At 36.0% G+C, this 21,256-nt stretch overlaps 1 protein-coding gene and 1 long non-coding RNA gene across 9 annotated transcripts in view; both read left to right on the forward strand.

The window, feature by feature from the left end:
- sky (GTPase-activating protein skywalker) overlaps nt 1–21,256 on the forward strand; it is a 130,527-nt gene that overhangs the window by 39,177 nt on the left and 70,094 nt on the right. The window lies entirely within an intron of this gene.
- Nucleotides 12,692–15,912, forward strand: LOC138403007 (uncharacterized). The gene is made up of 4 exons (XR_011237314.1): nt 12,692–13,344; nt 13,459–13,653; nt 14,336–14,391; nt 14,956–15,912. It is a non-coding gene; the product is annotated as an uncharacterized lncRNA (long non-coding RNA).

Consider the following 21,256-nt stretch of genomic DNA (forward strand, 5'->3'; position numbering starts at 1 on the left):
CATAAAATAAAATTTAACACAATATAAATTTGAATGTAAAGCTTCTGCAAAGATGTTAGAGCTACTAACTAGTGCATTGCAGGTTTTTCTTTCTACATTTTACTTACATACCTAACGCTAGTACGTTTCACGTTATACCTTGAAATTTCAATTACAAAGGCCTAATCTAAATGTTTTCAAAGACATTCCATTCACATACAATGCAATAAAACGCGTTTTATCTATAAAATTCAGCGTAACGCCGTGCTATGAATTGTTTACGTATTATTATTGTTTTGTTATCGCATAACTGTTATATATATAAGCTTGTTACAGATATATATTTCATCCTCATTTGATAATTCATAATAACATTAATAGAAATATAAATATTTTTTATTAAATTAAACTTTTACAAGTACTTTTGAATCGTCAAATTCTTCTTCCATTGCTTCGTAAATTCTTAAAATTCATAATTTTTTACTTTAGCGATCACTGCACCCTTTACCTTTTTTGATAGAATTACTTTTATTATTTTTGTTTTCTTCTTTATTCAACTTCGATCGTTTACAATTTGGTATATTATATTATTTCTTACTTTGTATAAAATTCTATTTATTACTTATTTTGCATTTGTTTTATATACCTACACATACACACTTATTTATACAAAGTGATTTCACTATTTATCGTCTAAATTATACTAACGCTACTACTGTTCTACGAAGTCGAGGACTAAACATATTTTTTTTTAAATTTATAGACTAGCGCTTGGCTGCAATCAGATCTGGTGCCAAGTGATGATGCAGCCTAAGATGGAGCGCGCTTGCCTAGAAGATGCCTATTCACTCTTGACTTTAAGGTACAAGTATATTATAATTGGAGGGGAAATATGATGCAATCTGTCTCACTGTAACTGAAACCTAAGTTTAAGCAAAGTCAAAGTACCTACGCTTTATAGATCTCGTCAGCCTGAATAGTCTGGGTAGCTTCAAGTTTAAAAGAATTTGCTGAACAACGTCACTGCAGTTAAAGTGGTAGTCTATAAAAGTGAATTAAATTAAAATATATCTTAAGTATATCGAGTCATCGAACAACAACCGAGGAAGCAGCCATTGATCAGACGCTAGAGACAATTTATTCAAATGTATTCGCATTGTGCAATCAATTACCCATCCCTGTCTGTACAAACATTCACATCCGCTTCGATCTATAGTCCCATGCCTTGGGTTATTGGGTCAAGCGGTTCTTGCGTATTATCGTATACCATTGCCAATGTTTGTGCCAACGGATTCTAGTTTATAGTGGTACATCATAATTTTATCCAGTTACACCTTTCTTCCTTGTAAGTTAACGTCTCATGGTATTATTGGGTCGATCTCTTCTTGCAAGTAATTGTATGCCATTGTCAATATTTATGCCACAGTTTCATATTGATACACTGTACAATCTTTTAACCGTTTTCAATTGTGACGTAATAAAATTTTGTCTTTTATAAATTATCATCCCATGCCTCTTTATTGGGTTGATCTATTATTGTGCGTTATCGTATGCCAGTGCCTGTATTTGTGCTAAAACTTGATCCGTTTTCAATTTCGGCTTAGTCAGTCAGGTAAAGGTCCGGAAAGAATCCCAGAAGTTATTCTAAATGGTAAAGCAGTTCGGGTTGTGCAGAAATTCAAATACCTAGGACACATCCTGACAGAGCATCTAAAAGATGACAGCGACATTGAGAGGGAAAGGAGGGCACTCTCGATTCGTTGCAATATGCTGGCGCGTAGATTTAGCAAATGCAGTAAGGCCGTTAAAATAACCTTATTTAACGCCTACTGCCAATGCTTTTATACGTGCCAGTTATGGACAAACTTTCTTAAAAAGTCGTTCACTGCAATACGAGTACAATATAACGACGCATTCCGAATACTCATGGGATTGCCGAGGTATTGCAGTGCTTCTACTATGTTTGCCGAAGCGGGGGTGCCTGACTTCTATTGTATTGTTAGAGCTCGCGTGGCATCCTTTTGGGAAAGACTTCGGGGCTCTAACAATGCAATACTCAAGGTCGTTTGTGAAGGGATGCCCAGCCCTATTTTTAGTTATTGGCTATCTGTACACCAGGATAAGAACAGAAAGTAATACCTGTGACCTGTGACATCTGAAATGAGTTTTTTAACCATTTCAGTTAGTTGTAAGGTATCTTTATGTATTTTTTATTTTTATTTGTATGCTTTGTAATGTAAATTGTATTTTATTTTATTGTAATTTTTAAATGTGTTTATGGGTTTTATGCCTGACAATAAAAAACTATTATTATTATATCATATATACATCTACTCTCACGCCCGCGTACAAAATAGATACATATTGTAAGGGTGGTAAATTGGGCGGAATAGAAATATACCCGGATACGGAATAATCTACCACCTTACAAAGATTAGAGGAAAATAATAATTTACTTTACTTGATCTATCTACCTAGTAAAGAATAGAAGCTAGCCGTCGACTCCCTTGTAATGTATATGAGGTGTTATAAATGAAATTTGCTAGATGTTAGGCAAAATTGTTTTTAATGTAACTTTTACCGGGGTCGCTTAATACATAGTGATGGCTAATAATGCTTAGTTATTCTAGCTTAATGCCAAGACTTAATTTAGATACATTAGAATGCCTTAGGTAGATAGTACATAAAATCTATGTTTTAAATTTAAGATGCCATTGGCATGGTATAGACAATGACACAGTAAAATTCATAAAATTGTTTCAAAATAAAAGCTCAGTAGTAAAGACAGGGTTCTTACTGTACACATACACTAAGAAGGTTCACTAAACTGTTGCAGGATACAAACATTTGCTTACTTGTAGGTGCGAAGACTGCAAGGTAGCTGGACGGCATCGGCCAAGATCCAGAACTCAACTTATTTGATTCTTCACAACCGAAATGTTTCATTACAAAGATTTTCACCAAGTCTTATCCATAGCAATTAAGTTGTCAACGTGAATGTGCAAAAGAAATAAATACGAAAACCGAAAACGCAAACGGAAAACTAAACGGAAAACTGAAGCTAAACGTAAAACGTAAACGTAAACGTAAACCCTGTAACAAAGAAAAACAAGATTATAATTTGTGCTGTGTGAAAATTTCGACACGTGGAATTTTCCCGATCAAACACAACTCACCTATTGAACTCCTGGCCACCAATGGTTTTCAGAAGTCCACCCACAACCCATTATCCTCATTTATTTGGGAAGTTAAAATAACTGGAACTGAAAGAAATCATGAGATTAGGATTTTCTCTAACCAAACCGCCATTTTGTCGAATCCACATTACTTGATTTTTCACTCACCATAACTGATGAAACATTGAAAATACGTTAGGATGACTAAAATTTATGACTATTGTATTTTTCCAGGCGAAGCCATGGGCGAAAAGAAGTGAGATTTTCCTGGAACGAAAAAAATTCGTCTTCACATGTTGACTCCAGGAAAATTCTAAATCTCAGCAATCGGTGTTGCCAGACGCAACCCGAGTGTGCCGCTCTCAGTTAGTTTGATCATAAAGCCAATTCATTTTTGAATATTTGCGGAACCTAAGGATATATTATAAGAACCGTTTTGTTAATGACTTAACAATAAACAAATGATATTATGGTTTTATTTAATTATTTTGTTTTATTTTTACGACAATTGACAACGAAGCAAACGCCATCTATTGTGGCTCGAATGAACTCTGAACATCGACCCACGCGTAGTTCTGCACCTTGATGCTAGGTGGCACCAACATACTTTGAACAAAATAGATTTTAATTAAAAGCGAAACGCTAATTAGTAGTTCAAAATTTACAACGTCACAATACTTCCCCTCCTACGAAAAGGTTCAACAGGTTGAACCACGCTGCCCTCAGCGTCATCCAACAACTACTAACAATTTGCCTGAAACAAACAAACAAAAAAAAACACAGAAGTTACGCGTGAACGCACATCTACTACTAACAAGGAAAATTGTCTAACAAAATAAATATACTGAAAACAGTGTAAGGTTTTATACATTATACTTAACTACACAACCCTAACTTCTAAAAAGAATATATACAAAAAAACTTCATGGTGTCTAAGACACTTGAGTGGAAACATCTTGGCATCATTCTTCAGCTGACTGATAGAATGCGTCTAGGCCTACGGTGGTTCACTCTTTTAAACTACCATCGTAATATTTGTTACTCAACAAATACGGAAAAACTGGTTGTGAACGGGTCCATCTGATATGGCAACCGTTCTCTATCCCTTTCGGAAAAATAAAACCGAATCAAAATCGGAATCTGAGAAAAAAAAACGAAATAACTCTCCTAGAAAATAGATCTCGGAACAGAATCGGAAAAATAACCGAAATGATCCATTATCTAGAAGGAAAACGAAAACAAAACACAAAACCCCCCCCTTTTCGTTATCCCCAAAGTACGATATTTGCATTTTTACTTTCTCATCCGGTTGGTCTACCACAAGCATTCCAATCATCACATATTCATCCCTACATACATCCACTACATTCCTCCTCAACTGAACCATGGTAATGTAACTGTTAACTCAGAACATCACTACACTCATTCAAATTCCTAATTGAATATTGATAACTTAAATATTCAAACAGTTTAGACCAAACTAAGTAATGGCAAATATCTACTTCTTAATATCCTTAATATGCCAAGTGCCTATTGGGTGGTTGTCAGCTACTCTAACTAGTTCATAAACCAAAGGTGACAAAACCTTGACAACCCTGCACTTTTCATACTTAGGTGCCAGCTTAGCTGTGAAAAAATTTGTAGCGTCGCTTTGTGGATAGGTCTTTTTCCACACTATATCCCCAACAGAATAGCTTGCAGACCTACGCCTTAAGTTGTAATGCGTTGCATACTCTGCATGAGCCTGAAACAAATTTCTCCTAACCTGACCAAATATGTCCTCCAAAGTTCCAAACTTTCCTGCGTATTCCTCCCTTGGAATTCCGGCCTCGTACTCCTTATCCGTGTCCTTATAGAAGGAACCATTTAAGACCGGTTCTCTAGCGTGGACAAGGAAGAACGGGGAGAATCCAGTGGATTCATTAACCGCACTGTTTATGGCGAACTGGACCTTGTACAGGTTTTCGTCCCAGGACCTGTGGTTATCTTTCACAAAAGCGGCTACAGCAGTCATAACAACCTTATTGTACCTCTCAACAAGGTTAACTTGCGGAGTGTACAGTGGTGTGTAGTGTAATTTCGGAATATTATAGCGCTTAATGAGATTACGGAATTCAGATCCTGTAAATTGGGACCCATTGTCCACAATCACAGTCTCTGGAACACTATGGTTCAAAAATACAAATTCTCTAGCGCTTTAACAACAGCGGCACCTGTGGCACGCCGTAACGGAAACAACATTGTATATTTCGAAAAACAACACGTCACCACAAAAAGAAATGTAAATCCTGATTTAGACCTAGGCAAAGGTCCGACTAAATCAGCCGAAATGACCTGAAAAGGTCTCTCGCAGACTTTAGGCTTCCCTAGCAGACCTGGAGTGGCTGATGTCGTGTGTTTATACGCAGAGCAAGTATCACAATTCTTAACGTACTCAACCACGTCCTTATACATACCACGCCAAAAATATCTGAGGGATAATCTGCGATGAGTTTTGAACACACCAAAATGACCTGCAGTTGCATCTGCATGGTTTTGTTGCATAATTCTAAGGATGTCGTTCTTGTGGACTACCTCTTTCCAGTCGAACTCACTGAGAAGCTGGTATTTACATTTACTGTAACGATATAGTTTATCGTTCAAAATACTAAAATTCGGAAAATTTGCTGGATTGATTTTACAGCCATTAAATGTTTTGTCATACCAGTCATCTACCAAAACTTGTTGACTAGAGTTATCATCACGATCACCAACTACATCTACGTGTATGAGTCTCGACAAGGTATCCGGAACTACATTATCACAACCCTTCCTATGTTCGATAACAAAATTATACTGTGATAATCTACAACCCCATCTGGCGAGTCGTCCTGAGGGATTTTCTAAATTTAAGAACCACTTTAGGGATGCATGGTCTGTGATAATTGTGACTGGCTTGGAACCAAAATAAGCCTGAAATTTCTCCACTGCAAAAATCACAGCTAGAGCCTCGCGTTCCGTCGCGCTGTAATTCCTTTCGTTTTTATTTAGGCTCCTACTGACATACGCAATGGGATGATCGCAACCATCGGTTTCTTGCGTTAGCATACCGCCAACACCATATGCAGAAGCATCACAATGTATTTTGAATGGTTTTTCAAAATTCGGTACCGCAAGAACAGGTGCGGTTACCAACGCATTCTTCAATGTATTAAATGCTACCTCTGCCTGTTCGCTCCACTCAAATTTAGGTGCGTTCTTTCCTTTACTCGTTAGTCTATTGAGTGGTGCAGCGATGGTTGAAAAATTCCTAATAAAGCGCCTGTACCAAGAACAAGTGCCTAGGAAAATCTTTACCTCCTGTGCAGTTTTTGGGGTCGGAAAGTTCAAAACTGCGGCAACTTTTCCAGGATCTGTGCGTAAACCAAATTCATCCACTATATACCCTAAATATTTCAAAGTGTTTCTAAAAAAATTACATTTATCAAAATTTATGGATAGTTGAGCCATTTTTAGTTTATCCAGAACTCTGTTTAATAAAATTAAATGGGTTTCAAAATCAGCAGAACAAATAACAATATCATCTATATAACAAAATACTATTCCATTTTCAATATCACTACAAAAATTTTGATTAAATAACTGGTCCATTAACCTCTGCTGTCGTGCTGGTGCACCGCATAGGCCAAACGGCATGACTTTAAATTTGAATAACCCTCTACCAGGAACTGTAAAACTGGTTTTTTCCTGAGAGTCGTTAGCTAACGGAATTTGCCAGAAACTTGAACTTAAATCAATCGATGATAAAAACCTTGCCTCTTTCAAGCTATCTAGAATTTGTGGAATGTACGGTATTGAGTATGAATCCCCCTTTGTCACTGAATTTAATTTCCTGCAATCTAGGCAAAATCTCCAGTCTCCATTTGCCTTTTTCACTAAAATTGCTGGGTTATTCCAAGGGCTTTCACTCGGAGTAACTACGTCCATTTCCAGCATCCTATCTAACTCTTTACTTAAAGCTTCCTTCTTTTCGGGAGAAAGTGGATATTGTTTTATTTTTATTGGCAAGGCATCACCGGTGTCAATAACATGTTCAATTAATTTTGTTCTACCCAATCCGATTTTCTCTGAAGAAATATCTAAAAATTTATTTACTACAGACTGGGCTAATTCTTTCTGTTGAGATGATAAGTTTTCAAAAGAAGTGATGGTATGAATTTGTTTATTATCAATCGCACAAATATTGTAAAATTGAGAAGGTGCCTTAATTAATTCTAAATTATCAAAAATGCCAGGGGCTAACTGAAATGTTTTCCAAAAGTCACAGCCAAAAATAACATCCGCTATTATAGAGGGTACTACAAAAAATTTTATTATGTGAGTTACGGAATTATAAGTAATCGGAATAAACATATAACCCATGCAATCAAGTTTGTCTCCATTTGCCACTGAAAATGTGGTATCAATACTGCTATGCAGTTTATAACCGAATCTCAAAAAAACCTTGTGCGCCTGGTTACCCAAAATTGACGCGCAAGCACCGGAATCTAGTAAACCTGTAATCTCAAAACCGTCAACAAAAACCTTTAAATGTGGCCTAAAGTCTCGTTTATCCACTGAATACAGAACTGTGTCAGGTAAAAGGGATGTTTTGTTGTTAATGACCAAGTTCTTTACTTGTGTCTCTGCACAGTTCTTACTAATTAGTTTTTTGAATTTTTGTCCGGAGCGGGTTTACTAATCGCCTTTTTACTACAACTTGGACATGTCTTTACTGTAAAGTTCTGACGTCCACACGAAAAACATCTAATAAATTTCGGAACTGTCCTGCAAAATTTAAAGGAATGGTTACCCTTGCCGCACTTGTAACATAGTTGTTTATTTGTTTTCGTAAAATCAGTGCCTTTACTTGTATCAACCTTAGGTGCAGGTGTGACTGAAAGTGTGTTTATCTGTTTTGTCACTTGTTTGTAAGCAAACTCTGAACTTAAAGTTGCCTTACTGTTAGTAGGCTCAGAAAATAAGGCGGAACGCTGCCTCGCAGCCTCTAGTTTGCGACACTTTTCCTTCAACATTGCGACAGACTTAATGTCAACAAGAGCTAATTGTTCTGAGTAAAAAGGGCGAATATTATGTAATAAAATTTGTAACTTTTGTTCTTCGGAAAGTGGTGTTGACAACCTTGAAAACATGCAAAACATTATAGCGAAATAGATAGACACAGGTTCTTCAGAGCCTTGTGTTCTTGCTCGAATTTCACCTAGCAACCTGTAGTCATAATCTACTGCATCAAATTCCTCTAAAAATAAAGTTTTCAATTCTGACCAAGACGAAACTTGACATTTGTTGCCTCTGTACCATAACAATGCTCGGCCTGTAAAAAGATGAAATGCAGAAACAAATAATTTTCCATCTGAAACGCCATAAGATCTTTTATATTCCTCAACGCGTTCGATGAAACTGCGCGGATCACCCTGTCCGTTGAAATGTAACTTCCACTTGGCAACATTTTTATCACCAGTGCAGTCAACGGCGGTACTCTCGGAATCCAGTGATTCGTCGTGAGACGACTCATTGTCAGCATCTAATCTGGAAATCAAACTCTGCAACTTTGTATGTAATTCACTCTTCCTACTTATTAAGCTGAGTTCGGAACACTGTATTCTCAAAATTCTAAAGTACAAATGTGAAGCTAAAGCTTTAGACCTACAGAGGGCATGTCTATCTTTAGTGTCAGAACACTTTTTTAATAAATCTTCTAAGTCTTGAAGTTTTTTAGTAATAACCCCTAACTCACTTTCAGAAGAGAAATCTGTCTCTAAAATTGATTCAGAAGGAATTTCCTGAATTAATTGTTTTAACTGTTTCTTTAAACCTAGCACTGTAGGTGCTGGAGTTTCGGAACGAATGGATACTTCATAACACAATTCGTCCTTCAAAAGTGAATGAAACTGGGCAAAAGTCTGTTCCATTGTGTTAAGTCAAAACACATTTAACAAAATATCGAGCTTGTGTAACTGTCTATGTTTAGCCTTATACAAATTGGTTAAACACAAACACAAAAGAAGTTATTTAAACTATTAAATATACACAAGCAAAATACACAACAAAAACAATATTCTTAAGTCTATCCTAACTATTTTATCAATTATGTTCCTATTCCAAAATATTGTTAATAATACAAGCACATATTATTACTATAGTAAACAAAATATAACAAAATAAAACTTCCCAAAATTGAATAAATGATTGTAAGGTGCAGTATCACCTTTATGAGTACACAGTGTGTTACAACCTTTACAATTACAAAAGTAAACAGGCAACAAAGTTGCAATGAACTCTGACTAGCATATTATCTTTCAAAAAAAAACAAAGAGATTGTGCAATGGTTTGATGACTGTTACTTTACACTTTTAACACATAACCTAAAATACAACAAAATCTGTTTCTAAATGTCACTTTAAACTACCAGCATTCAATTAAACTTAACATGTTTTGTGTGTGAAGTGGCTTTTATCATAACCTTAACACAGCTCTGAACAAAATTTCAACAAAATAATGAAGTATCAAGTCACTGAAAAAAAATTGTTCATAACTTCATACTTGAACTTAATGTAATCTCTGAATATAGTTTATATATTTAGTTTCACAAGTTGTAACTCTTAGTATTTATAAATGTATGTGTGTAACTAGTTAACAGCACATAGCGTTTCAAAACTTTAATTATACTAAGTTACCGGAATTTTCAAACATAAGTTGTACTTACTATTGAAAGCAATACCCAACAACAACTCAGTTAAGCAATGTTTATTACTAAACTGAAGGCAAACATTCACCTATACACCTCCAAGGTAAGTCAAATAACATAATTGAACGGCATAAACACCATTTATAATGTGTTAATTAAATAAGAAACAACCACTGTTGGACTATACTCAGAAAATTACTTAAACTATCAAACAAAATTTCTAACTATTAGTTATTATTTAGTTAGTTAACCATAAAAAACAGCTTAGTGCTCTTTGCAATGTGTCACTACTTAGAAAATTGTACAATCAGCGGAGTACATTTCATAAAATTCCCAAAATTTCTCAAAATATACCGAAATAACTATACAAAAAAACGTTCGGGCGCCATTTGTAAGGGTGGTAAATTGGGCGGAATAGAAATATACCCGGATACGGAATAATCTACCACCTTACAAAGATTAGAGGAAAATAATAATTTACTTTACTTGATCTATCTACCTAGTAAAGAATAGAAGCTAGCCGTCGACTCCCTTGTAATGTATATGAGGTGTTATAAATGAAATTTGCTAGATGTTAGGCAAAATTGTTTTTAATGTAACTTTTACCGGGGTCGCTTAATACATAGTGATGGCTAATAATGCTTAGTTATTCTAGCTTAATGCCAAGACTTAATTTAGATACATTAGAATGCCTTAGGTAGATAGTACATAAAATCTATGTTTTAAATTTAAGATGCCATTGGCATGGTATAGACAATGACACAGTAAAATTCATAAAATTGTTTCAAAATAAAAGCTCAGTAGTAAAGACAGGGTTCTTACTGTACACATACACTAAGAAGGTTCACTAAACTGTTGCAGGATACAAACATTTGCTTACTTGTAGGTGCGAAGACTGCAAGGTAGCTGGACGGCATCGGCCAAGATCCAAAACTCAACTTATTTGATTCTTCACAACCGAAATGTTTCATTACAAAGATTTTCACCAAGTCTTATCCATAGCAATTAAGTTGTCAACGTGAATGTGCAAAAGAAATAAATACGAAAACCGAAAACGCAAACGGAAAACTAAACGGAAAACTGAAGCTAAACGTAAAACGTAAACGTAAACGTAAACCCTGTAACAAAGAAAAACAAGATTATAATTTGTGCTGTGTGAAAATTTCGACACGTGGAATTTTCCCGATCAAACACAACTCACCTATTGAACTCCTGGCCACCAATGGTTTTCAGAAGTCCACCCACAACCCATTATCCTCATTTATTTGGGAAGTTAAAATAACTGGAACTGAAAGAAATCATGAGATTAGGATTTTCTCTAACCAAACCGCCATTTTGTCGAATCCACATTACTTGATTTTTCACTCACCATAACTGATGAAACATTGAAAATACGTTAGGATGACTAAAATTTATGACTATTGTATTTTTCCAGGCGAAGCCATGGGCGAAAAGAAGTGAGATTTTCCTGGAACGAAAAAAATTCGTCTTCACATGTTGACTCCAGGAAAATTCTAAATCTCAGCAATCGGTGTTGCCAGACGCAACCCGAGTGTGCCGCTCTCAGTTAGTTTGATCATAAAGCCAATTCATTTTTGAATATTTGCGGAACCTAAGGATATATTATAAGAACCGTTTTGTTAATGACTTAACAATAAACAAATGATATTATGGTTTTATTTAATTATTTTGTTTTATTTTTACGACAATTGACAACGAAGCAAACGCCATCTATTGTGGCTCGAATGAACTCTGAACATCGACCCACGCGTAGTTCTGCACCTTGATGCTAGGTGGCACCAACATACTTTGAACAAAATAGATTTTAATTAAAAGCGAAACGCTAATTAGTAGTTCAAAATTTACAACGTCACAATATAAAAGCCAAAAGAGTTATAATATACTTACATACATAAAAATAAATAAACCTACATAAACATTACATACATACATATTTGTACCGGGCGGAGGATTACACCCCGGCAGGGGAGACCAAACGGCCGGGGGTCAGGGCGACAGGTGAAGAAATCGGCGGACTATCCTAGCCGAGTCCAGCAAGACCGCTTTTTGCATCCTGGCTGCGAGCGAACTGCCACGGAAACCCAGTCGCCTCAGATGTTGAGCGAGGCTGACTGGGATCAACCCATTCGCAGATATGACGAATTATTATTATTATCATATATTATTTGCTCTCACGCCCGTGTACAAAATAGATACATATAAAAGCCAAAAAGTTTATAATATACTTACATACATAACAATAAATAAACCTACATAAACATTACATACATACATATTTGTACCGGGCGGAGGATTACACCCCGGCAGGGGAGACCAAACGGCCGGGGGTCAGGGCGACAGGTGAAGAAATCGGCGGACTATCCTAGCCGAGTCCAGCAAGACCGCTTTTTGCATCCTGGCTGCGAGCGAACTGCCACGGAACCCCAGTCGCCTCAGATGGTGAGCGAGGCTGACTGGGATCAACCCATTTGCAGATATGACGATTGGGATGATTTCAGTGGACTCCACATGCCACATGTCGGAAACCTCGTGAGCCAGATCGAGATATTTGCGCTTTTTCTCCGTCTCAAAATTATTTATTATTATTATTATTATTATTATTATTAGTAAAATTGTCTCTTGTAAGTTAATACAGTTATTTTTTTGATCTCTTTCAGGATCACTGAATAGTGGGATCTTCTTGGTGAAGGGTGCTTTTGTTAAGGGATTTAAGTGACAAAGCCATTATGCTGAAGTATATAATATCGCCTCTATAAAAATAAGTCTATTGATCAGCTATGTGATTCTCTAAAGAACGGTTCAACGTTGCCAACATCGATGTGGTCTGCGAGGTAACATCGTACAGATCGACCAGGCCAGCAACGGTTGTAAATTTGTGATTCTGTAGTGGCTTTAAGCTCGTCGGCGATCTTATGGTTGAGACGGGCTCTACGATGTTATCTCGGATGAGCCAGTGATGTCATCCTATTTTTATTTTCATACCGATAAAAAGTTACGATTACGAAATATGGCATTTATAGTGGGTTTAAAATTCATTTATGATTACATTTGCTATTTTTATACAAAGTTAAAGCAATAAATGCAAAATACTATGAGAAATTATCATTATATAAAAAAATCTTGGACATAGGCAAGGAGACCTTTGCCTTTGTTTTGCATCATTAAAAAAAAAGTTGCTTCCCGCCGTGCAAGATGTCAGTCAGCACAAAATTAAAAATGGTATTGGTAAATTACTGATCACCTACACCCTTGAAAAACGATTACTCGACAAAAAACTCTAGTCTTAAAACAAACTGCACGTAATTAAATCAAGTGGTTAGTGGAGCACTTATAATTCCTTTACTGCCATGGTGACTTCATAGGTCGTCACAACAACTCAACAAATAGTGCGTGAACTTCGTCTTTGTACGTCGTTTTATAGTGTTTTGTTTTAAAATGCAAGTGAGTATTTAATTAAACTTAATTTACTCCGATATCAGTGGTTTTAAACTTGTGTCAGACTTCCTATCAAACTGTTCTTTCGGTGCTGACCAACGATTTAATTATAAATTTCAGTGCCTCGCAATATTGCCCCATCCACTGCTCAACTTGAAAAATTGTTCAAATTTATGGAGTAAAAACCATGGTTAGCAACTGGGCACGCTCGCACTGCCCTTGCTAGAGACCGTAGTCACCAAGCATCACCAAGAAGTTGGACAATATTGGATGAATACAAATGGCTGCATCAAAACTTGGCAACAATAGCAAAAGGTATGTAAATATTATTTTCAAAGACACAATCTACTTTCTAAGCAGAGTATAAATGTTAGTATCTACCTAGTGTTAAATGTTGTCATACAATACAGTATTGGAAAGATAAAAAAGATGATGCAAAGAGAAAATGCAGTAGCATGGTTATTGCTAGAAGAAAGAACAGGCAGTGGTATGGATGAAAATATAGCAGTAGCAGATCTAAATAACCTAATAATTGTTTCTCTTATGGTTGGAGAAAGTTTTGCAAAAGGATAGGAAGATTTTGAATTGTCTGTTATCTATGTTATCTCTATAAATGAATATTTAAATCCTGTTGGAACTCTGCTTTTCTGAGATAAGAAGTTGTCTATGTCAATTTCCGGGATGCAAGCTACCTCTGTACCAAATTACAAATAAATGCATAAATGGGTTAAATAGATGGCCCTTTAAGAATCCTGTGGGAACTCTTTGATTTTCTGGGATAAAAAGTATCTAGCTTATGTCCGTCCTTGGGATGTAAGCTAATTCTGCACCAAATTTCATCGAAATTGGTTTAATTTTTGAACCGTGAAAAGCTAGCAGACTCACTTTCGCATTTAAAGTTTAAGTAGGTATTAGGTATGGCTAGTATGGGTACGTAATTAATATGAAAAATTATTTAAAATAATAATATAAAGTACTATTTTTTTTCTTATTTCAGAATGATATATAAATGATGAAAGTTTACCACACTTGGAGAGTTATTTCGAGCCTGCGGTGTGTATAATATTATTATATATTATATCCGTACCATTATATAAATGCGAAAGTGTGTTTGTTTATTGGTTTGTTAGTTTGTTGGTTTGTCCTTCAATCACGTCGCAACGGTGCAACGGATTGACGTGATTTTTTGCATGGGTATAGATAAAGACTTGGAGAGTGACATAGGCTTTTTATCCCGGAAAATCAAAAAGTTCCCGTGGGATTTTGAAAAACGTAAATCCACGCGGACGAAGTCGCGGGCATCAGCTAGTCTATACTAGCTTTTATACCTATGTATAAAAGAAAAAGGTGACTGACTGATCTATCAAAGCATAGCTCAAACTACTGAACGGATCGGCCTGAAATTTGGCATGCAGATAGCTATTATGACGTAGACATCCACTAAGAACGGATTTTTGAAAACTCAACCCCTAAGGGGGTGAAATATTGGTTTGAAATTTGTGTAGTCCACGCAGCCGAAGTCGCAAGCATAAGCTAGTATAAAATATACCTACGGATTTTTTTTGACTAGTTAATTATTTCAACTTTTTCATAATATGTCAACTGTGGCTGTTGCAGGCGAAGAACTCACAAGGGAGATTCATCATCATCATCATCATCATGATCAACCCATCGCCGGCTCACCACAGAGTACGTACGGGTCTCCTCTCAGAGTGAGAAGGGTTTTGACCATAGTCTACCACGCTGACCATGTGCGGATTGGTACACTTCACACACCTTTGACAACATTATGGGGAACTCTCAGGCATGCAGGTTTCATCACGATGTTTTCCTTCACCGTTAAAGCAAGTAATATTTTATTACTTAAAAAGCACATAACTCCGAAAAGTTAGAGGTGCGTGCCCGGAATTGAACCCCCGACCTCCGATTAGAAGGTGGACGTCCTAACCACTAGGCTATAGGTCGGGGATTCCATCCCGGGCACGCACTTCTAACTTTTCGGAGTTTTGTGCTTTTTATCCAATATCACTTGCTTTAACGATGAAGAAGAAGATCGTGAGAAAACCTGCATGCCTGAGAGTTCTCCATAATATTCTCAAAGGTGTGCGAGTCTACCAATTTGCACATAGCCAGCGTGGTAGATTATAGCCAAAACCCTTATCACTCCGAGAGGAGACCCGTGCTCTGCAGTGAGCCGGCTATGGGTTGATCACGATGATCATGAATTCTTCTCAAGCAGTGGAAGACACTAAAATTCCTGAGCCTCTAGCAGTTGAGAAGCTTTTAAATCCTGTGGGAATTATTTCATTTTTTTCTACCAAAAGTCTATAACAAAACCCGTCTGTTTTTCTATGGTAAAAAAATGTAAACTAAGTTTATATTGCACTTTTATTATCTTTTCCACACAAATATTAAAAACAAATGAACGAGAAATGCAATAAAATATATTATAATTAACTATTGAAAAACACTAACACACACACGGTATAATATATAAAATGTACATAACATTAAAATATATGTAAATAGTTAAGATTAAGATAAGGAATAAATAAAGGCTTTGAAATTGAGAATTATCTTTTATTAATTATTGCATCTGTCTTGCACGCTACGAGCGATTAGCAAGGAGTTCTCGGCACCTTTGTCCTTCTTCTAAGCCCTCTGCTCTGCTTTGACGAGGATTCCTTTGCAGCATGCTCATTATCCTATGTTCTTCTCGGATTATGTCATTTGAAAATGACAACGCTGGTAATGTTGTAGTATGTTGTGTAAAACGTGCATGCAACATGCTAAGTATAATGAATCTTCTGGCCACCATCCCTGGGTCATAATCGCTATGAACTAGAAGGCATCTAAATCTTCGTTTTAAACTCCAAATAATACATACACCACTGCACGACTAGCTCTTGATGTAGGGGAGCAAATCCCTTTCTAACATTGCCACAAGTTCCTCCGTGATACTAAATATTCTTACATAATGCGTCTGTCGAGAGCAGACGAAGACCACGTATTTGACAACCTTTTGCACGCCTTTTTATTTTGTATTCCTCTTGTTTAGCTTCTTCTAATAAGAAAAATGTACTTGAGCTAAGCGAGCAGCCATCTGAAGTGAAAAACGATAAATAGTTAACTCAGATATTTTTTTATCATTTAATTATACTTACTATAGAAAATAACAAAATAAAACTCACATTTTCACCTTTCTTTTAAAGTTTTTCTATGTTTACAACGAAATTTAACTCGTGCATCGATGGTGCATCGTAGAGAAAAGCTACACCGGAGACGCTTTTCCGTTTGACACATAGAATCGAAGGCGAGGGCGTACGATGTAGTCGAAGGCGAGCAATTAGAATAGCAAATTCCATACATAAATGTCAAAAACCCGTTTCCTACATCGATCACACTCGCGGGTGAAGCGCTAGTGTCGCAAAGGTGAGTCGAACGCGATTAATAGAATAACAAATGTGCTACATCTAAGGAAACATCCGATGTGCGACCGATGTAAATATTATTTTACCTTAGAGAATCACACTGCAGAGGGTTAATTGCTCATCACAGTTGCAAATTCAAATTGTAATCATCTTGGGGTAGCAGTATTTCAAGACGCTCATCAAAATTTAAATCAGTGTTTGGGTTGCTGATTGGGGTTTGCGACTGCATTGCGCAATTTTACTCAAGGTCAATCAACACTCAACAGTAGAAACAATTTTATAACTAGCCCATCCCATCTGCACTGTCGACAACAGTTCATTATTACTGATAACTAGCTGACGCCCACGACTTCGTCCGCGTGGAATTAGGTTTTTAAAAATCCCATGAGAACTCTTTATAGGAACTATTTTAGCAATATAAATCAAGGTTCGAGAGATCGGAGCATTGCTATACCAGCATTAAAAGTGGTAACAGTGACTAATAAAACTATGAGAAATTCATCGTTATTCTTTCTGAAGATAGAATCCTACCTTAATATTCAAGAATCTCCTCGGCAATCTATTACAAACAAACACACTTTCGCATTTATAATAAGGGTAGTGGGTACTAATGAAGCTTTAGAAAGTGCATAAATTCTATTTAAATTGTGCACATTATGCACTTTAATGATAACGATAACCTCTCCCGTCGCATCGCAGTTAATCACATTATCAATCAAACTAGGCGCGGTAAACAAGCCCGTCTCCCGGGTTATCAGGTCGGCACTGTTTACCGCACCCGACTATTAGATTGATACGGAAATTGTCCTTTCTTATGTATTGTGCGGAACAGTGGTTAGTGGAAAATTTTACGTATGGCTCACAGTTGTATCGAAATGTCTCGTTAACAATAAAAGGTACCCTCATTTAAACTACATATAATACGTAGATTTTAGATGTTTGGTTCTGTCTGACGGAGCTTTTCTCTTATCCAATCGCAGTCAAGGTTTGAGGCTTGAGCTTAGATACCCCGAACATGGTACATATTTTTAAGATTACCTCACATATTTGGGTGTATTTTATTTTCTGAAAATATCGCACTCAGGGACGAATGCCGTATCTAAGGTAATTCATGTCAGTTAGTACGTAATTTATACTATCTGATATATATTTATATTATCGTCGAAGACACGGTCTTGTAAAATTCAGATCAGTTATAGAGACGATGCTTACAATTGTTCTTTTCTATTCTCAAATCGTAATTGTTTATCGTAAAATACTCTTTTTGCGCTGAATTAATTTCTAATATTTAATACCCACTCATTATTTATACACTAATTAGATATTAATTTTATTCTGTCAACTTACATATTTTCTAATATTTCATACTCGACCGGAATTCATGTCACCACGTGGTGTCGCAACTACGTACATCTATCGCTACCACTTTTATGTTTATGGAAATTATAGTGAGACCTTGTGTTGCTACTGTACCTCTTCAAGCAACTTATTCAACTGTCACTCATGATATTACTCGTTGAAAAACCTACACTACTGATTATATAATTATTTAAGTTTATTTCTTTCACGGTTTATATTTCTTATATTATAATTAGTTTTAGAGTACATCTTATATTTGTAATCTTTTTTGGCTTATTATGATTATTATTTAAATCAGCACCACATATTTAGTATCAGTTTTTTGATCATTCAAAATAAGTTTGTCAGGTTACTTTTGTTTTGAAAATGTGTGTAATGTGTGTGTTTTGCTGCTTCTAAAGTTGAGAATATCTTTTCTAGTCTGTTATGATTCAGGTATGTCTAGACGAAGTAAAATATTTTTTTCAGAACCATTAAAAAAAAATTATGGCCAACGAGCAGTAATCATAACGATTAATTATTTAAAATAAAAAATACACAAATATGTTATAAATTAAGCGACCCTTGTATATTTGTACCTAATGCCTACCTAACTGAAACTCTAAACTTATTCACAATCGACTTGCGTCCGCGAAAGATTTACAGCACTTTACAGTGCGAGGGTAAAACAAGAGTTATTTTCGAAGGAATCCGGTTTGTGTATTCGGCCTGCCCAAAATAGTATCATCGATCTTATCCGCAAGAGAGAGTATATCGTCGGCAATGTATTTATTTATTCAGCTAGTCTAGTACAATCCTCATCAGATTTAATCACAGGGTTTTTGGGGTATCAAGGCATCCCTAACCATTTATTTCAGTTCCCAAATTTTGATGTAATTAATGTTAAGGAGCTGGAAAGTCCTTGAGTGGAGACCGCGTTTAAGCAAGCGTAGTGTGGGACGCCCTCCAGCACGATGGATCATGGACCGACGATATAAAGAGGCTGGCGGGAAGTGGCTGGATGACGAAGGCTGAGGCCCGCGTGTGGTGGCGCTCTTTAGGGAAGGCCTATATCCAACAGTGGACGTCCACAGGCTGATGATGATGATGAATGCTAAATGACAGTTATCCCGATTGAATGTGGAAACGGAAAGAGCCACAGTTTACGTTCATATTGTATTTCATCGCACGAGCGATGACAATAGGACGGCGCCTAACTTTATTGCACGTACACTTAACAACCAAAACTATGAACCTTAACTTCTTAAGTGCAAACACGTTTATGTTTAAGTACTTAAAACCACAGAGCATGTCATATTTGCAATTTGGTAAAGTCAGTCTACTTTATTCAATTAGTTCTTGATTGCTTATGCCAAGAGGTCGCGTCGAGGTTGTGCCCGCACTAATTAGAGCCTTAGCGCTTCGCCCACGTGCTCATTGTCTACGCTCCACGGTACCCAGTAATCCGAGTCGGATCACGTGGCACACAATTCAACTGCTCGTTGTACAGTCATCTATCCGCTCACTCGAATTGGTGAACTAATTTATTTGATTTAGCTCTTTTTTCAAAGCTTAGTCTAGACAGAAACTAACCTTTACTTGTCATCATTTGTTTTTTTCAAAATTAATATCACGTTAATTTTTGTTGTCTCTTTCTATTTTTGCTCTACAAATTTCTAGGTGGTGCTGGCAGCTGGCGTAACTACATTTTTTAAAATAACGTTCCAAATCATGTAGGATCTAGGTTATCTCTTTTCAAAGATTAAATCTAGAGATAAAAATTTAACCCTTGTTATCACTTGTGCTTTTAATGTAACATCAAGTTTGTTTTTCGTCTCTTTCTATTTCAGCCTATAAAGTTCTAAGTGCTACCTGGCGTAGATATTTTGAATTTTAAAAATTCCGTTCCAAATTATAGAGGATCTACTTTATTTTCAATAACATTCGCAGCTAACTGTACCAAGACCATTGGACTAAATTGTAATACATTTAAACTAAACTGTTGGACTATGTTTTAATATATATTATCACGGAGTTAGAAATCAGCTTATTTTATTACTAGGTATAAAAAATTACGGGGTTGGCAATTAACATCAATCTTATTTATTGCTCGTATTCAAAAATATGTCTAATTGTACCATTGTTTGGTCTCATTTTGTTTTTCCATTTTTTTTAACTTGGTTAAAACGTGATTTATATCGTTCATGTTATGTTTTTAATCACTTTGGTATCATTTGAAGTTTAAGAATATTATTTTTTGAATAGATTTTTGTGTAAGTATCAGAATCATTGGCTTATATATTACTTCGTATGGACGGGGATATTAAAAAAAACGACTTCCAAATCATTACAAAGTAATAAATAATTTTTATTTCTACACGTGTATGTATGTTGAAGTCGAGCGAGCTTCACGTTTTGATTTCTAGTTTCGTTTATTATGCTTTTGCAATTCGGTCCAGAAACCTCGAAAAAATCGATGTACATACATTAAAAAAAAAAAAGAAACGGGCTGAATTGAGAACCACCACATTTTTTTGGAAGTCGGTTAAAAATGGCACCAACTCAGTGGTGCTTTAGCACCAATGCAACCTCAGTGACGTCTGGATTTCAAACGGGTCGTTCATTAGTATCTAAGAGGTAGCGCTGATTTGTTTGGTTCCAAAACTGTGAAAAATTTTGTTCGCTTGACCGTATCTTGGTTATGTGTATGTTTGAAAATTTAACTTTACTCAATTCTATTTTCAAAGTAGTTTTTATATTATGATGTTTCAATCGTATGATTTATAATGTATGTTCATCCAGATCAAAGCCATTATCGGTAGCGTGCGTTGAGAGCCACTTAATAGAGCTCCGTTCTTATCCGCCATCAAGGTTGAATGTATTTGCTACTATGAAATGTCTGAAAGCTGATTTCTATTGTAGGAAAAGATTATTTGCATGAATATGCAGATCTCGTTTTACTAAGTTTTTAATATGTCTTAAATAAATCAGTTTTAGTTCATGACTTCGGAATTTAAAATGTTGCAAGTTTTTATGGTTCTTTAAATTATATCAAAATTAGTACCTAATTTGTGTTCTTTGTGTTAAAAATATTTTCCTTGTCTTGTCTTTAAAGCATAACTTACTTGATATTAAACATGTTTTCTTCA

This window comes from Maniola hyperantus, chromosome 1 (genome assembly GCF_902806685.2).
Source record: "Maniola hyperantus chromosome 1, iAphHyp1.2, whole genome shotgun sequence".
In the NCBI taxonomy this organism is placed as follows: domain Eukaryota; kingdom Metazoa; phylum Arthropoda; class Insecta; order Lepidoptera; family Nymphalidae; genus Maniola; species Maniola hyperantus.